The sequence below is a fragment of the Hypanus sabinus genome, chromosome 31 (assembly GCF_030144855.1).
Source record: "Hypanus sabinus isolate sHypSab1 chromosome 31, sHypSab1.hap1, whole genome shotgun sequence".
Classification (NCBI taxonomy): Eukaryota; Metazoa; Chordata; class Chondrichthyes; order Myliobatiformes; family Dasyatidae; genus Hypanus; species Hypanus sabinus.
In genome coordinates, this window is record NC_082736.1 from 4725604 (window position 1) to 4747692 (window position 22089).

The following is a 22089-nucleotide window of genomic DNA, read 5'->3' on the forward strand; positions in this document are numbered from 1 at the left end:
TAGAATGGTGGAACAGACGCCATGGGACGAATGATATAATACTGTTCCTCTGACTGATGATAAAAAGGAGGATCAGACGCCATGGGCCGAATGACATAATACTGTTCCTTTGTCTGATGATAAAATGGAGGATCAGACATCATGGGTCGAATGACATAATACTGTTCCTATCTCTGATGATAAAATGGAGGATCAGAATAAATGGGCAGAATGTCATAATACTGTTCCTCTGTCTGATAATAGAATGAGGGAGCAGAATCCATGGGCCGAATGATATAATACTGTTCCTTTGTCTGATGATAAAATGGTGGATCAGACACCATGGGCCGAATGACATAATACTGTTCCTATTTCTGATGATAAAATGGAGGATCAGACGCCATGGGCCGAATGACATAATACTGTTCCTTTGTCTGATGATAAAATGGAGGATCAGACATCATGGGTCGAATGACATAATACTGTTCCTATCTCTGATGATAAAATGGAGGATCAGAATAAATGGGCAGAATGTCATAATACTGTTCCTCTGTCTGATAATAGAATGAGGGAGCAGAATCCATGGGCCGAATGACATAATACTGTTCCTATCTCTGATGATCAAATGGTGGATCAGACACCATGGGCCGAATGACATAATACTGTTCATATGTCTGGTGATAGAATGGAGGAACAGACGCCATGGGCCGAATGACATAATACTGTTCATATGTCTGGTGATAGAATGGAGGATCAGACTCCATGGGCCGAATGACATTATACTGTTCCTCTGTCAGATGATAAAATGGAGGATCAGTCACCATGGGCCGAATGATATAATACTGTTCCTCTGTCTGTTGATAAAATGGAGGATCAGACGCCATGGGCCGAATGACATAATACTGTTCCTGTGACTGATGATAGAATGGAGGATCAGACGCCATGGCCCGAATGTCATAATACTGCTCCTGTGTCTGATGATAAAATGGAGGATCAGACGCCATGGGCCAAATGAGATAATACTGTTCCTCTGTCTGATGATAAAAAGGAGGATCAGACGCCATGGGCCGAATGACATAATACTGTTCCTTTGTCTGATGATAAAATGGAGGATCAGACATCATGGGCCGAATGACATAATTCTGTTCCTATCTCTGATGATAAAATGGAGGATCAGAATAAATGGGCAGAATGTCATAATACTGTTCCTCTGTCTGATAATAAAATGAGGGTGCAGAATCCATGGGCCGAATGACATAATACTGTTCCTATTTCTGATGATAAAATGGAGGATCAGACGCCATGGGCCAAATGACATAATACTGTTCCTATGACTGATGATAGAATGAGGGAGCAGAATCCATGGGACGAATGACATAATACTGTTCCTATGTCTGATGATAGAATGAGGGAGCAGAATCCATGGGCGGAATGACATAATACTGTTCCTATGTCTGGTGATTAAATGGTGGATCAGACACGATGGGACGAATGACATAATACTGTTCCTATGTCTGATGATAAAATGGAGGATCAGACGCCATGGGCTGAATGACATAATACTGTTCCTATGTCTGATGCTAAAATGGAGGATCAGACGCCATGTTCCGAATGTCATAATACTGTTCCTCTGTCTGATGACAGAATGGTGGATCAGACACGATGGGAGGAATGACATAATACTGTTCCTCTGTCTGATGATAAAATTGAGGAACAGACGCCACGGGCCGAATAACATAATACTGTTCCTACGTCTGATGATAGAATGAGGGAGCAGACGCCATGGGCAAAATGACAAAATACTGTTCCTATGTCTGATGATAGAATAGAGGAACAGACGACATGGGCCGAATGACATGATACTGTTCCTATCTCTGATGATAAAATGGAGGATCAGATGCCATGGTCCGAATGAGATACTACTGTTCATATGTCTGGTCATAGAATGGAGGAGGATCAGACGACATGGGCCGAATGTCATAATACTGTTCCTATCTCTGGTGATTAAATGGTGGATCAGACGCCATGGGCCGAATGACATAATACTGTTCCTATGTCTGATGATAGAATGAGGGAGCAGACTCCATGGGCCGAATGACATAATACTGTTCCTATGTCTGGTGATTAAATGGAGTATCAGACACCATGGGCCGAATAACATAACACTGTACCTATGTCTGATGATAGAATGGTGGAACAGACGCCATGGGACGAATGATATAATACTGTTCCTCTGTCTGATGATAAAAAGGAGGATCAGACGCCATGGGCCGAATGACATAATACTGTTCCTATCTCTGATGATAAAATGGAGGATCAGAATAAATGGGCAGAATGTCATAATACTGTTCCTCTGTCTGATAATAGAATGAGGGAGCAGAATCCATGGGCCGAATGATATAATACTGTTCCTTTGTCTGATGATAAAATGGTGGATCAGACACCATGGGCCGAATGACATAATACTGTTCCTATTTCTGATGATAAAATGGAGGAACAGACGCCATGGGCCAAATGACATAATACTGTTCCTATGACTGATGATAGAATGAGGGAGCAGAATCCATGGGACGAATGACATAATACTGTTCCTATGTCTGATGATAGAATAAGGGAGCAGAATCCATGGGCGGAATGACATAATACTGTTCCTATGTCTGGTGATTAAATGGTGGATCAGACACCATGGGCCGAATGACATAATACTGTTCCTATGTCTGATGCTAAAATGGAGGATCAGACGCCATGGTCCGAATGTCATAATACTGTTCCTCTGTCTGATGACAGAATGGTGGATCAGACACGATGGGAGGAATGACATAATACTGTTCCTCCGTCTGATGATAAAATGGAGGAACAGACGCCACGGGCCGAATAACATAATACTGTTCCTACGTCTGATGATAGAATGAGAGATCAGACGCAATGGGACGAATGACTTAATTCAGTTCCAATGTCTGATGATAGAATGGAGGATCAGACGCCATGGGACGAATGACATAATACTGTTCCTATGTCTGATGATAGAATGAGGGAGCAGACGCCATGGGCCAACTGACAAAATACTGTTCCTATGTCTGATGATAGAATAGAGGAAAAGACGACATGGGCCGAATGACATAATACTGTTCCTATCTCTGATGATAAAATGGAGGATCAGATGCCATGGGCCGAATGAGATACTACTGTTCATATGTCTGGTGATAGAATGGAGGAACAGACGCCATGGGTCGAATGACATAATACTGTTCCTATGTCTGATGATACAATGAGGGAGCAGACTACATGGGCCGAATGACATTATACTGTTCCTATGTCTGATGATAGAATAGAGGAACAGACGACATGGGCTGAATGACATAATACTGTCCTATGTCTGATGATAGAATGGAGGAACAGAGGCCATGGGCCGAATGACATAATACTGTTCCTATGTCTGATGATAGAATGGAGGATCAGACTCCATGGGCCCAATGACATAATACTGTTCCTATGTCTGATGATAGAATTGAGGAACAGGCACCATGGGCCGAACGACATAATACTGTTCCTTTGTCTGATGTTAGAATGGAGGAACAGACGCCATGGGCCGAATGACATAATACTGTTCCTATGTCTGATGATAGAATGGAGGAACAGAATCCATGGGCCGAATGACATAATACTGTTCCTATGTCTGATGATAAAATGGAGGATCAGACGCCATGGGCCGAATGACATAATACTGTTCCTATGTCTGATGATAGAATTGAGGAACAGACGCCATGGGCCGAACGACATAATACTGTTCCTATGTCTGATGATAGAATGGAGGATCAGACGCCATGGGACGAATGACATAATACTGTTCCTATGTCTGATGATAGAATGAGGGAGCAGAATCCATGGGCGGAATGACATAATACTGTTCCTATGTCTGGTGATAGAATGGAGGATCAGACGCCATGGGCCGAATGACATAATACTGTTCCTATGTCTGATGATAGAATTGAGGAACAGACGCCATGGGCCGAACGACATAATACTGTTCCTATGTCTGATGATAGAATGGAGGATCAGACGCCATGGGACGAATGACATAATACTGTTCCTATGTCTGATGATAGAATGAGGGAGCAGAATCCATGGGCGGAATGACATAATACTATTCCTATGTCTGGTGATTAAATGGTGGATCAGACACGATGGGCTGAATGACATAATACTGTTCCTATGTCTGATGATAAAATGGACGAACAGACGCCACGGGCCGAATAACATAATACTGTTCCTACGTCTGATGATAGAATGAGAGATCAGACACAATGGGACGAATGACTTAATTCAGTTCCAATGTCTGATGATAGAATGGAGGATCAGACACCACGGGACGAATGACATAATACTGTTCCTATGTCTGATGATAAAATGAGGGAGCAGACGCCATGGGCCGAATGACATAATACTGTTCCTATGTCTGATGATAGAATGGAGGAGCAGAATCCATGGGCCGAATGACATTATACTGTTCCTATGTCTGATGATAGAATGAGGGAGCAGATGCCATGGGCCAAATGACAAAATACTGTTCCTATGACTGATGATAGAATAGAGGAACAGATGACATGGGTCGAATGACATAATACTGTTCCTATCTCTGATGATAAAATGGAGGATCAGATGCCATGGGCCGAATGAAATACTACTGTTCATATGTCTGGTGATAGAATGGAGGAACAGACTCCATGGGCCGAATGACATTATACTGTTCCTCTGTCAGATGATAAAATGGAGGATCAGTCACCATGGGCCGAATGATATAATACTGTTCCTCTGTCTGTTGATAAAATGGAGGATCAGACGCCATGGGCCGAAAGACATAATACTGTTCCTATGTCTGGTGATTAAATGGTGTATCAGACACCATGGGCCGAATGACATAATACTGTTCCTATGACTGATGATAGAATGGAGGATCAGACGCCATGGCCCGAATGTCATAATACTGCTCCTCTGTCTGATGATTAAATGGAGGATCAGACGCCATGGGCCAAATGAGATAATACTGTTCCTCTGTCTGATGATAAAAAGGAGGATCAGACGCCATGGGCCGAATGACATAATACTGTTCCTTTGTCTGATGATAAAATGGATCAGACATCATGGGCCGAATGACATAATTCTGTTCCTATCTCTGATGATAAAATGGAGGATCAGAATAAATGGGCAGAATGTCATAATACTGTTCCTCTGTCTGATAATAGAATGAGGGTGCAGAATCCATGGGCCGAATGACATAATACTGTTCCTATGTCTGATGATAGAATGAGGGAGCAGAATCCATGGGCGGAATGACATAATACTGTTCCTATGTCTGGTGATTAAATGGTGGATCAGACACCATGGGACGAATGACATAATACTGTTCCTATGTCTGATGATAAAATGGAGGATCAGACGCCATGGGCTGAATGACATAATACTGTTCCTATGTCTGATGCTAAAATGGAGGATCAGACGCCATGTTCCGAATGTCATAATACTGTTCCTCTGTCTGATGACAGAATGGTGGATCAGACACGATGGGAGGAATGACATAATACTGTTCCTCTGTCTGATGATAAAATTGAGGAACAGACGCCACGGGCCGAATAACATAATACTGTTCCTACGTCTGATGATAGAATGAGGGAGCAGACGCCATGGGCAAAATGACAAAATACTGTTCCTATGACTGATGATAGAATAGAGGATCAGACGACATGGGCCGAATGTCATAATACTGTTCCTATCTCTGGTGATTAAATGGTGGATCAGACGCCATGGGCCGAATGACATAATACTGTTCCTATGTCTGATAATAGAATGAGGGAGCAGACTCCATGGGCCGAATGACATAATACTGTTCCTATGTCTGGTGATTAAATGGAGTATCAGACACCATGGGCCGAATAACATAACACTGTACCTATGTCTGATGATAGAATGGTGGAACAGACGCCATGGGACGAATGATATAATACTGTTCCTCTGTCTGATGATAAAAAGGAGGATCAGACGCCATGGGCCGAATGACATAATACTGTTACTTTGTCTGATGATAAAATGGAGGATCAGACATCATGGGCCGAATGACATAATACTGTTCCTATCTCTGATGATAAAATGGAGGATCAGAATAAATGGGCAGAATGTCATAATACTGTTCCTCTGTCAGATAATAGAATGAGGGAGCAGAATCCATGGGCCGAAGTATGTAATACTGTTCCTTTGTCTGATGATAAAATGGTGGATCAGACACCATGGGTCGAATGACATAATACTGTTCCTATTTCTGATGATAAAATGGAGGATCAGACGCCATGGGCCAAATGACATAATACTGTTCCTATGACTGATGATAGAATGAGGGAGCAGAATCCATGGAACGAATGACATAATACTGTTCCTATGTCTGATGATAGAATGAGGGAGCAGAATCCATGGGCGGAATGACATAATACTGTTCCTATGTCTGGTGATTAAATGGTGGATCAGACACCATGGGCTGAATGACATAATACTGTTCCTATGTCTGATGATAAAATGGAGGATCAGACGCCATGGGCCGAATGACATAATACTGTTCCTATGTCTGATGCTAAAATGGAGGATCAGACGCCATGGTCCGAATGTCATAATACTGTTCCTCTGTCTGATGACACAATGGTGGATCAGACACAATGGGAGGAATGACATAATACGGTTCCTCTGTCTGATGATAAAATGGAGGAACAGACGCCACGGGCCGAAAAACATAATACTGTTCCTACGTATGATGATAGAATGAGAGATCAGACGCAATGGGACGAATGACTTAATTCAGTTCCAATGTCTGATGATAGAATGGAGGATCAGACACCATGGGACGAATGAGATAATACTGTTCCTATGTCTGATGATAGAATGATGGAGCAGACGCCATGGGCCAAATGACAAAATACTGTTCCTATGTCTGATGATAGAATAGAGGAACAGATGACATGGGCCGAATGACATAATACTGTTCCTATCTCTGATGATAAAATGGAGGATCAGATGCCATGGGCCGAATGAGATACTACTGTTCATATGTCTGGTGATAGAATGGAGGAACAGACGCCATGGGCCGAATGACATAATACTGTTCCTATGTCTGATGATACAATGAGGGAGCAGACTCCATGGGCCTAATGACATTATACTGTTCCTCTGTCTGATGATAAAATGGAGGATCAGACGCCATGGGCCGAATGACATAATACTGTTCCTATGTCTGCTGATTAAATGGTGTATCAGACACCATGGGCCGAATGACATAATACTGTTCCTATGACTGATGATAGAATGGAGGATCAGACGCCATGGCCCGAATGTCATAATACTGCTCCTCTGTCTGATGATAAAATGGAGGATCAGACGCCATGGGCCAAATGAGATAATACTGTTCCTATGTCTGATGCTAAAATGGAGGATCAGACGCCATGGTCTGAATGTCATAATACTGCTCCTCTGTCTGATGACAAAATGGAGGATCAGACGCCATGGGCCAAATGTCATAATACTGCTCCTCTGTCTGATGACAAAATGGAGGAACAGACGCCACGGGCCGAATAACATAATACTGTTCCTACGTCTGATGATAGAATGAGAGATCAGACGCAATGGGACGAATGACTTAATTCAGTTCCAATGTCTGATGATAGAATGGAGGATTAGACACCATGGGACGAATGAGATAATACTGTTCCTATGTCTGATGATAGAATGAGGGAGTAGACGCCATGGGCCGAATGACAAAATACTGTTCCTATGTCTGATGATAGAATAGAGGAACAGACGACATGGGCCGAATGACATAATACTGTCCTATGTCTGATGATAGAATGGAGGAACAGAGGCCATGGGCCGAATGACATAATACTGTTCCTATGTCTGATGATAGAATTGAGGATCAGACTCCATGGGCCAAATGACATAATACTGTCCTATGTCTGATGATAGAATGGAGGAACAGACGCCATGGGCCGAATAAAATAATACTGTTCCTATGTCTGATGATAAAATGGAGGATCAGACGCCATGGGCCGAATGACATAATACTGTTCCTATGTCTGATGATAGAATTGAGGAACAGACGCCATGGGCCGAACGACATAATACTGTTCCTATGTCTGATGATAGAATGGAGGATCAGACGCCATGGGACGAATGACATAATACTGTTCCTATGACTGATGATAGAATGAAGGAGCAGAATCCATGGGCGGAATGACATAATACTGTTCCTATGTCTGGTGATTAAATGGTGGATCAGACACCATGGGCTGAATGACATAATACTGTTCCTATGTCTGATGATAAAATGCAGGATCAGACGCCATGGGCCGAATGACATAATACTGTTCCTATGTCTGATGCTAAAATGGAGGATCAGACGCCATGGGCCGAATAACATAATACTGTTCCTACGTCTGATGATAGAATGAGAGATCAGACGCAATGGGACGAATGACTTAATTCAGTTCCAAAGTCTGATGATAGAATGGAGGATCAGACGCCATGGTCCGAATGTCATAATACTGCTCCTCTGTCTGATGACAGAGTGGTGTATCAGACACGATGGGCGGAATGACATAATATTGTTCCTCTGTCTGATGATTTAATGGAGGAACAGACGCCACGGGCCGAATAACATAATACTGTTCCTACGTCTGATGATAGAATGAGAGATCAGACGCAATGGGACGAATGACTTAATTCAGTTCCAAAGTCTGATGATAGAATGGAGGATCAGACGCCATGGTCCGAATGTCATAATACTGCTCCTCTGTCTGATGACAGAGTGGTGTATCAGACACGATGGGCGGAATGACATAATATTGTTCCTCTGTCTGATGATATAATGGTGGAACAGACACCATGGGCCGAATGACATAATACTGTTCCTATGTCTGATGATAGAATGGAGGATCGGACACCATGGGCCGAATAACATAACACTGTACCTATGTCTGATGATAGAATGGTGGAACAGACGCCATGGGACGAATGATATAATACTGTTCCTCTGTCTGATGATAAAAAGGAGGATCAGACGCCATGGGCCGAATGACATAATACTGTTCCTTTGTCTGATGATAAAATGGAGGATCAGACATCATGGGCCGAATGACATAATACTGTTCCTATCTCTGATGATAAAATGGAGGATCAGAATAAATGGGCAGAATGTGATAATACTGTTCCTCTGTCTGATAATAGAATGAGGGAGCAGAATCCATGGGCCGAATGATATAATACTGTTCCTTTGTCTGATGAGAAAATGGTGGATCAGACACCATGGGCCGAATGACATAATACTGTTCCTATTTCTGATGACAAAATGGAAGATCAGATGCCATGGGCCGAATGATATACTACAGCACGTATGTCTGAAGAGAGAATGGAGGAACAGACGCCATGGGCCGAATGACATAATACTGTTCCTATGTCTGATGATACAATGAGGGAGCAGACTACATGGGCTGAATGACATTATACTGTTCCTATGTCTGATGATAGAATAGAGGAACAGACGACATGGGCTGAATGACATAATACTGTCCTATGTCTGATGATAGAATGGAGGAACAGATGCCATGGGCCGAATGACATAATACTGTTCCTATGTCTGATGATAGAATGGAGGATCAGACTCCATGGGCCCAATGACATAATACTGTTCCTATGTCTGATGATAGAATTGAGGAACAGGCGCCATGGGCCGAACGACATAATACTGTTCCTTTGTCTGATGTTAGAATGGAGGAACAGACGCCATGGGCAGAATGACATAATACTGTTCCTATGTCTGGTGATTAAATGCTGGATCAGACACCATGGGTTGAATGACATAATACTGTTCCTATGTCTGATGATAAAATGGAGGATCAGCTGCCATGGGCCGAATGACATAATACTGTTCCTATGTCTGATGATAGAATTGAGGAACAGACGCCATGGGCCGAACGACATAATACTGTTCCTATGTCTGATGATAGAATGGAGGATCAGACGCCATGGGACGAATGACATAATACTGTTCCTAAGACTGATGATAGAATGAAGGAGCAGAATCCATGGGACGAATGACATAATACTGTTCCTATGTCTGATGATAGAATGAGGGAGCAGAATCCATGGGCGGAATGACATAATACTGTTCCTATGTCTGGTGATTAAATGGTGGATCAGACACCATGGGCTGAATGACATAATACTGTTCCTATGTCTGATGATAAAATGGAGGATCAGACGCCATGGGCCGAATGACATAATACTGTTCCTCTGTCTGATGATTAAATGGTGGATCAGACACCATGGGCTGAATGACATAATACTGTTCCTATGTCTGATGCTAAAATGGAGGATCAGACGCCATGGTCCGAATGTCATAATATTGCTCCTCTGTCTGATGACCGAGTGGTGTATCAGACACGATGGGCGGAATGACATAATATTGTTCCTCTGTCTGATGATATAATGGACGAACAGACGCCACGGGCCGAATAACATAATACTGTTCCTACGTCTGATGATAGAATGAGAGATCAGACACAATGGGACGAATGACTTAATTCAGTTCCAATGTCTGATGATAGAATGGAGGATCAGACACCATGGGACGAATGAGATAATACTGTTCCTATGTCTGATGATAAACTGAGGGAGCAGACGCCATGGGCCGAATGACATAATACTGTTCCTAAGTCTGATGATAGAATGAGGGAGCAGACTCCATGGTCCGAATGACATAATACTGTTCCTATGTCTAGTGATTAAATGGTGGATCAGACACCATAGGCCGAATGACATAATACTGTTCCTATGTCTGGGGATTAAATGGATGATCAGACACGATGGGCCGAATGACATAATACTGTTCCTATGTCTGATGATAAAATGGAGGAACGGATGCCATGGGCAGAATGACATAATACTGTTCCTATGTCTGATGATAAAATGGACGATCAGACGACATGGGCGAATGACATAATACTGTTCCTATGTCTGATGATAGAATGAGGGAGCAGACTCCATGGGCCGAATGACATAATACTGTTCCTTTGTCTGATGACAGAATAGAGGATCAGACGCCGTGGGCCGAATGTCATGATACTGTTCCTATGTCTGTTGATAGAATGGAGGATCAGTCACCATGGGCCGAATGACACAATACTGTTCCTCTGTCTGATGATAAAATAGAGGAACAGATGCCATGGGCCAAATGACATAATACTGTTCCTCTGTCTGATGATAGAATGGAGGATCAAACGCCATGGCCCGAATGTCATAATACTGTTCCTAAGTCTAATGATAAAATGGAGGATCAGACGCCATGGGCCGAATGACATAATACTGTTCCTATGTCTGATGATAAAATGGAGGAACGGATGCCATGGGCCGAATGACATGATACTGTTCCTATGTCTGTTGATAGAATGGAGGATCAGTCGCCATGGGCCGAATAACATAATACTGTTCCTATGTCTGATGATAAAATGGAGGAACGGATGCCATGGGCCGAATGACATAATACTGTTCCTATGTCTGATGATAGAATGAGGGAGCAGAATCCATGGGCCGAATGACATAATACTGTTCCTATTTCTGATGATAGAATGAGGGAGCAGACTCCATGGGCCGAATGACATAATACTGTTCCTATGTCTGATGATAGAATGAGGGAGCAGACTCCATGGGCCGAATGACATAATACTGTTCCTGTGTCTGGTGATTAAATGGATGATCAGACACGATGGGCCGAATGACATAATACTGTTCCAAAGTCTGATTATAAACTGGAGAATCAGACGTCATGGCCCGAATGTCATAATACTGTTCCTATGTCTGATGATAGAATGGAGGATCAGACGCCGTGGGCCGAATGACATAATACTGTTCCTATGTCTGATGACAGAATGAGGGAGCAGACTCCATGGGCCGAATGACATAATACTGTTCCTCTGTCAGATGATAAACTGGATGATCAGACGCCATGGGCCAAATGACAAAATACTGTTCCTATGACTGATGATAGAATGAGGGTGCAGAATCCATGGTCCGAATGACATAATACTGTTTCTCAGTCTGATGATAAAATGGATGATCAGACGCCATGGGCCAAATGACAAAATACTGTTCCTATGACTGATGATAGAATCAGGGTGCAGAATCCATGGTCCGTATGACATAATACTGTTCCTATGTCTGATGATAAAATGGATGATCAGACGCCATGGGCCGAATGACAAAATACTGTTCCTATGACTGATGATAGAATGAGGGTGCAGAATCCATGGGCCGAATGACATAATACTGTTCCTCTGTCTGATGATAAAATGGATGATCAGACGCCATGTGCCGAATGACAAAATACTGTTCCTATGACTGATGATAGAATGAGGGTGCAGAATCCATGGGCCGAATGACATAATACTGTTCCTATGTCTGATAATAGAATGAGGGAGCAGACTCCATGGGCTGAATGACATAATACTGTTCCTCTGTCTGATGATAAAATGGAGGATCAGACGCCATGGTCCGAATAACATAATACTGTTCCTCTGTCTGAAGATAAAATGGAGGATCAGACGCCATGGTCCGAATAACATAATACTGTTCCTCTGTCTGAAGATAAAATGGAGGATCAGACGCCATGGGCCGAATGACATAATACTGTTCCTAAGTCTGATGATAAAATGGACGATCAGACGACATGGGCGAATGACATAATACTGTTCCTATGTCTGATGATAGAATAGAGGATCAGAATCCATGGGCCGAATGACATAATACTGTTCCTATGTCTGATGATAAAATGGAGGAACGGATGCCATGGGCCGAATGACATAATACTGTTCCTATGTCTGATGATAAAATGGAGGATCAGACGCAATGTGCCGAATGACATAATACTGTTCATATGTCTGATGATAGAATGGAGGAGCAGAATCAATGGGCCGAATGACATAATACTGTTCCTATGTCTGATGACAGAATGAGGGAGCAGACTCAATGGGCCGAATGACATAATACTGTTCCTATGACTGATGATAGAATGAGGGAGCAGACTCCATGGGCTGAATGACATAATACTGTTCCTATGTCTGATGATAAAATGGAGGATCAGACGCAATGTGCCGAATGACATAATACTGTTCCTCTGTCTGATGATAGAATGGAGGAGCAGAATCCATGGGCCGAATGACAGAATACTGTTCCTATGTCTGATGATAAAATGGAGGATCAGACGCCATGGGCCGAATGACATAATACTGTTCCTATGTCTGATGATAGAAGGAGGATCAGACGTCATGCCCGAATGTCATAATACTGTTCCTCTGTCTGATGATAAAATAGAGGATCAGACGCCGTGGGCCGAATGACATGATACTGTTCCTCTGTCTGATGATAAAATAGAGGAACAGATGCCATGGGCCGAATGACATAATACTTTTCCTATGTCTGATGATAGAATGGAGGATCAGACACCATGGCCCGAATGTCATAATACTGTTCCTATGTCTGATGATAAAATGGAGGATCAGACGACATGGGCGAATGACATAATACTGTTCCTCTGTCTGAAGATAAAATGGAGGATCAGACGCCATGGGCCGAATGACATAATACTGTTCCTATGGCTGATGATAGAATGGAGGAACGGATGCCATGGGCCGAATGATATAATACTGTTCCTATGTCTGATGACAGAATGAGGGAGCAGACTCCATGGGCCGAATGACATAATACTGTTCCTGTGTCTGATGATAAAATGGATGATCAGACGCCATGGGCCGAATGACATAATACTGTTCCTATGACTGATGATAGAATGAGTGTGCAGAATCCATGGGCCGACTGACATAATACTGTTCCTCTGTCTGATGATAAAATGGAGGATCAGACGTCATGGCCCGAATGTCATAATACTGTTCCTCTGTCTGATGATAAAATGGAGGATCAGACGCCATGGGCCGAATCACATAATACTGTTCCTATGTCTGATGATAGAATGGAGGATCAGACGCCATGGCCCGAATGTCATAATACTGTTCCTAAGTCTGATGATAAAATGGAGGATCAGACGCCATGGGCCGAATAACATAATACTGTTCCTCTTTCTGATGATAAAATGGACGATGAGACGACATGGGCGAATGACATAATACTGTTCCTATGTCTGATGATAGAATGGAGGAACGGATGCCATGGGCCGAATGACATAATACTGTTCCTATGTCTGATGATAAAATGGAGGAACGGATGCCATGGGCCGAATGACATAATACTGTTCCTATGTCTGATGACAGAATGGAGGATCAGAATCCATGGGCCGAATGACATAATACTGTTCCTATGTCTGATGATAAAATGGAGGAACGGATGCAATGGCCGAATGACATAATACTGTTCCTCTGTCTGATGATAAAATGGAGGATCAGACACCATGGGCCGAATGACATAATACTGTTCCTCTGTCTGATGATAAAATGGAGGATCAGACACCATGGGACGAATGACATAATATTGTTCCTATGTCTGATGATAGAATAGAGGATCAGACACCATGGGCCGAATGACATAATACTGTTCCTATGTCTGATGATAGAATGAGGGAGCAGACGCCATGGGCACAATGACATAATACTGTTCCTATGTCTGATGATAGAATGAGGGAGCAGACGCCATGGGCCGAATGACAAAATACTGTTCCTATGTCTGATGATAGAATAGAGGAAGAGACGACATGGGCCGAATGACAAAATACTGTTCCTCTGTCTGATGATAAAATGGAGGATCAGACTCCGTGGGCCGAATGACATAATACTGTTCCTATGTCTGATGATAGAATGGAGGATCAGACGCCATGAGCCGAATGACATAATACTGTTCCTATGTCTGATGATAGAATGAGGGAGCAGACTCCATGGGCCGAATGACATAATACAGTTCCTCTGTCTGATGATAGAATGGAGGAACAGACGCCATGGGCCGAATGACATAATACTGTTCCAATGTCTGATGATAGAATGGTGGAACAGACGCCATCGGACGAATGATATAATACTGTTCCTCTGTCTGATGATAAAATGGAGGATCAGACGCCATGGGCCGAATGACATAATACTGTTCCTTTGTCTGATGATAAAATGGAGGATCAGACGCCATGGGCCGAATGACATAATACTGTTCCTATCTCTGATGATAAAATGGAGGATCAGAATAAATGGGCAGAATGTCATAATACTGTTCCTCTGTCTGATAATAGAATGAAGGAGCAGAATCCATGGGCCGAATGACATAATACTGTTCCTATGTCTGGTGATTAAATGGTGGATCAGACACCATGGGCCGAATGACATAATACTGTTCCTATTTCTGATGATAAAATGGAGGATCAGACGCCATGGGCCAAATGACATAATACTGTTCCTATGTCTGATGATAGAATGAGGGAGCAGAATCCATGGGACGAATGACATAATACTGTTCCTATGTCTGATGATAGAATGAGGGAGCAGAATCCATGGGCGGAATGACATAATACTGTCCCTATGTCTGCTGATTAAATGGTGGATCAGACACCATGGGCCGAATGACATAATACTGTTCCTATGTCTGATGCTAAAATGGAGGATCAGACGCCATGGTCCGAATGTCATAATACTACACCTCTGTCTGATGCCAAAATGGAGGATCAGACGACGTGGGTTAAATGACATAATACTGTTCCTCTGTCTGATGATAGAATGGAGGAACAGACGCCACGGGCCGAATAACATAATACTGTTCCTACGTCTCATGATAGAATGAGAGATCAGACGCAATGGGACGAATGACTTAATTCAGTTCCAATGTCTGATGATAGAATGGAGGATCAGACACCATGGGCCGAATGACATAATACTGTTCCTCTGTCTGCTGATAGAATGAGGGAGCAGACTCCATGGGCCGAATGACATAATACTGTTCCTATGTCTGGTGATTAAATGGTGGATCAGACACCCTGGGCCTAATGACATAATACTATTCCTATGTCTGATAATAAAATGGAGGTTCGGACGCCATGGCCCGAATGTCATAATACTGTTCCTCTGTCTGATGATAAAATGGAGGATCAGACGCCGCGGGCCGAATGACATAATACTGTTCCTCTGACTGATGATGAAATGGAAGATCAGACACCATGGGCCGAATGACATAATACTGTTCCTATTTCTGATGATAGAATGGAGGAACAAACGCCATGGGCCGAACGACATAATACTGTTCCTTTGTCTGATGATAGAATGGAGGAAGAGACGCCATGGGACGAATGACATAATGCAGTTCCTATGTCTGCTGATAGAATGAGGGAGCAGACTCCATGGGCCGAATAACATAATACTGTTCCTATGTCTGATGATAGAATGGAGGATCAGACGCCATGGGCCGAATGACATAATATTGTTCCTATGTCTGATGATAAAATGGAGGATCAGACACCATGGGACGAATGACATAATACTGTTCCTCTGTCTGATGATAGAATGAGGGAGCAGACTCCATGGGCCGAATGACATAATACTGCTCCTCTCTCTGATGATAAAATGGAGTATCAGACGCCATGGCCCGAATGTCATAATACTGCTCCTCTGTCTGATGATAAAATGGAGGATCAGACGCCATGGGCCGAATGACATAATACTCTTCCTATGTCTGATGATAGAATGAGGGAGCAGACTCCATGGGCCGAATCACATAATACTGTTCCTCTGTCTGATGATAGAATGGAGGATCAGACGCCATGGGCCGAATGACATAATACTGTTCCTATGTCTGATGCTACAATGGAGGATCAGACGCCATGGTCCGAATGTCATAATACTGCTCCTCTGTCTGATGACAAAATGGAGGATCAGACGCCATGGGCAAAATGACATAATACTGTTCTTCTGTCTGATGACAGAATGGTGGATCAGACACCATGAGCCGAATGACATAATATTGTTCCTCTGTCTGCTGATAGAATGAGAGAGCAGACTCCATGGGCCGAATGACATAATACTGTTCCTCTGTCTGCTGATAGAATGAGGGATCAGACACCATGGGCCGAACGACATAATACTGTTCCTATTTCTGATGATAGAATGGAGGAACAGACGCCATGGGCCGAATGACATAATACTGTTCCTTTGTCTGATGATAGAATGGAGGAACAGACGCCATGGGCCGAATGACATAATACTGTACCTATGTCTGATGATAGAATGGAGGAACAGACGCCATGGGACGAATGACATAATGCAGTTCCTCTGTCTGATGATAAAATGGAGGATCAGACGCCATGGGCCGAATGACATAATACTGTTCCTTTGTCTGATGATAAAATGGAGGATCAGACGCCATGGGCCGAATGACATAATACTGTTCCTACATCTGATGATAGAATGAGAGATCAGACGCAATGGGACGAATGACTTAATTCAGTTCCAATGTCTGATGATAGAATGGAGGATCAGACACCATGGGACGAATGACATAATACTCTTCCTATGTCTGATGATAGAATGAGGGAGCAGACGCCATGGGCCCAATGACATAATACTGTTCCTATGTCTGATGATAGAATGAGGGAGCAGACGCCATGGGCCGAATGACAAAATACTGTTCCTATGTCTGATGATAGAATAGAGGAAGAGACGACATGGGCCGAATGACATAATACTGTTCCTCTGTCTGATGATAAATATTAGGATCAGACACCATGAGCCGAATGACATAATACTGTTCCTATGTCTGCTGATAGAATGAGGGAGCAGACTCCATGGGCCGAATGACATAATACTGTTCCTCTGTCTGATGATAGAATGGAGGAACAGACGCCATGGGCCGAATGACATAATACTGTACCTATGTCTGATGATAGAATGGAGGAACAGACGCCATGGGACGAATGACATAATGCAGTTCCTCTGTCTGATGATAAAATGGAGGATCAGACGCCATGGGCCGAATGACATAATACTGTTCCTTTGTCTGATGATAAAATGGAGGATCAGACGCCATGGGCCGAATGACATAATACTGTTCCTACATCTGATGATAGAATGAGAGATCAGACGCAATGGGACGAATGACTTAATTCAGTTCCAATGTCTGATGATAGAATGGAGGATCAGACACCATGGGACGAATGACATAATACTCTTCCTATGTCTGATGATAGAATGAGGGAGCAGACGCCATGGGCCCAATGACATAATACTGTACCTATGTCTGATGATAGAATGAGGGAGCAGACGCCATGGGCCGAATGACAAAATACTGTTCCTATGTCTGATGATAGAATAGAGGAAGAGATGACATGGGCCGAATGACATAATACTGTTCCTCTGTCTGATGATAAATATTAGGATCAGACACCATGAGCCGAATGACATAATACTGTTCCTATGTCTGCTGATAGAATGAGGGAGCAGACTGCATGGGCCGAATGACATAATACTGTTCCTCTGTCTGATGATAGAATGGAGGAACAGACGCCATGGACCGAATGACATAATACTGTTCCTATGTCTGCTGATAGAATGCGGGAGCAGACTCCATGGGCCGAATGACATAATACTGTTCCTCTGTCTGATGATAGAATGGAGGAACAGACGCCATGGGCCGAATGACATAATACTGTTCCAATGTCTGATGATAGAATGGTGGAACAAACGCCATCGGACGAATGATATAATACTGTTCCTCTGTCTGATGATAAAATGGAGGATCAGACGCCATGGGCCGAATCACATAATACTGTTCCTATGTCTGATGATAGAATGGAGGATCAGACGCCATGGCCCGAATGTCATAATACTGTTCCTAAGTCTGATGATAAAATGGAGGATCAGACGCCATGGGCCGAATAACATAATACTGTTCCTCTTTCTGATGATAAAATGGACGATGAGACGACATGGGCGAATGACATAATACTGTTCCTATGTCTGATGATAGAATGGAGGAACGGATGCCATGGGCCGAATGACATAATACTGTTCCTATGTCTGATGATAAAATGGAGGAACGGATGCCATGGGCCGAATGACATAATACTGTTCCTATGTCTGATGACAGAATGGAGGATCAGAATCCATGGGCCGAATGACATAATACTGTTCCTATGTCTGATGATAAAATGGAGGAACGGATGCAATGGCCGAATGACATAATACTGTTCCTCTGTCTGATGATAAAATGGAGGATCAGACACCATGGGCCGAATGACATAATACTGTTCCTCTGTCTGATGATAAAATGGAGGATCAGACACCATGGGACGAATGACATAATATTGTTCCTATGTCTGATGATAGAATAGAGGATCAGACACCATGGGCCGAATGACATAATACTGTTCCTATGTCTGATGATAGAATGAGGGAGCAGACGCCATGGGCACAATGACATAATACTGTTCCTATGTCTGATGATAGAATGAGGGAGCAGACGCCATGGGCCGAATGACAAAATACTGTTCCTATGTCTGATGATAGAATAGAGGAAGAGACGACATGGGCCGAATGACAAAATACTGTTCCTCTGTCTGATGATAAAATGGAGGATCAGACTCCGTGGGCCGAATGACATAATAAAGTTCCTATGTCTGATGATAGAATGGAGGATCAGACGCCATGAGCCGAATGACATAATACTGTTCCTATGTCTGATGATAGAATGAGGGAGCAGACTCCATGGGCCGAATGACATAATACAGTTCCTCTGTCTGATGATAGAATGGAGGAACATACGCCATGGGCCGAATGACATAATACTGTTCCAATGTCTGATGATAGAATGGTGGAACAGACGCCATCGGACGAATGATATAATACTGTTCCTCTGTCTGATGATAAAATGGAGGATCAGACGCCATGGGCCGAATGACATAATACTGTTCCTTTGTCTGATGATAAAATGGAGGATCAGACGCCATGGGCCGAATGACATAATACTGTTCCTTTGTCTGATGATAAAATGGAGGATCAGACGCCATGGGCCGAATGACATAATACTGTTCCTCTTTCTGATGATAAAATGGACGATGAGACGACATGGGCGAATGACATAATACTGTTCCTATGTCTGATGATAGAATGGAGGAACGGATGCCATGGGCCGAATGACATAATACTGTTCCTATGTCTGATGATAAAATGGAGGAACGGATGCCATGGGCCGAATGACATAATACTGTTCCTATGTCTGATGACAGAATGGAGGATCAGAATCCATGGGCCGAATGACATAATACTGTTCCTATGTCTGATGATAAAATGGAGGAACGGATGCAATGGCCGAATGACATAATACTGTTCCTCTGTCTGATGATAAAATGGAGGATCAGACACCATGGGCCGAATGACATAATACTGTTCCTCTGTCTGATGATAAAATGGAGGATCAGACACCATGGGACGAATGACATAATATTGTTCCTATGTCTGATGATAGAATAGAGGATCAGACACCATGGGCCGAATGACATAATACTGTTCCTATGTCTGATGATAGAATGAGGGAGCAGACGCCATGGGCACAATGACATAATACTGTTCCTATGTCTGATGATAGAATGAGGGAGCAGACGCCATGGGCCGAATGACAAAATACTGTTCCTATGTCTGATGATAGAATAGAGGAAGAGACGACATGGGCCGAATGACAAAATACTGTTCCTCTGTCTGATGATAAAATGGAGGATCAGACTCCGTGGGCCGAATGACATAATAAAGTTCCTATGTCTGATGATAGAATGGAGGATCAGACGCCATGAGCCGAATGACATAATACTGTTCCTATGTCTGATGATAGAATGAGGGAGCAGACTCCATGGGCCGAATGACATAATACAGTTCCTCTGTCTGATGATAGAATGGAGGAACAGACGCCATGGGCCGAATGACATAATACTGTTCCAATGTCTGATGATAGAATGGTGGAACAGACGCCATCGGACGAATGATATAATACTGTTCCTCTGTCTGATGATAAAATGGAGGATCAGACGCCATGGGCCGAATGACATAATACTGTTCCTTTGTCTGATGATAAAATGGAGGATCAGACGCCATGGGCCGAATGACATAATACTGTTCCTATCTCTGATGATAAAATGGAGGATCAGAATAAATGGGCAGAATGTCATAATACTGTTCCTCTGTCTGATAATAGAATGAAGGAGCAGAATCCATGGGCCGAATGACATAATACTGTTCCTATGTCTGGTGATTAAATGGTGGATCAGACACCATGGGCCGAATGACATAATACTGTTCCTATTTCTGATGATAAAATGGAGGATCAGACGCCATGGGCCAAATGACATAATACTGTTCCTATGTCTGATGATAGAATGAGGGAGCAGAATCCATGGGACGAATGACATAATACTGTTCCTATGTCTGATGATAGAATGAGGGAGCAGAATCCATGGGCGGAATGACATAATACTGTCCCTATGTCTGCTGATTAAATGGTGGATCAGACACCATGGGCCGAATGACATAATACTGTTCCTATGTCTGATGCTAAAATGGAGGATCAGACGCCATGGTCCGAATGTCATAATACTACACCTCTGTCTGATGCCAAAATGGAGGATCAGACGACGTGGGTTAAATGACATAATACTGTTCCTCTGTCTGATGATAGAATGGAGGAACAGACGCCACGGGCCGAATAACATAATACTGTTCCTACGTCTCATGATAGAATGAGAGATCAGACGCAATGGGACGAATGACTTAATTCAGTTCCAATGTCTGATGATAGAATGGAGGATCAGACACCATGGGCCGAATGACATAATACTGTTCCTCTGTCTGCTGATAGAATGAGGGAGCAGACTCCATGGGCCGAATGACATAATACTGTTCCTATGTCTGGTGATTAAATGGTGGATCAGACACCCTGGGCCTAATGACATAATACTATTCCTATGTCTGATAATAAAATGGAGGTTCGGACGCCATGGCCCGAATGTCATAATACTGTTCCTCTGTCTGATGATAAAATGGAGGATCAGACGCCGCG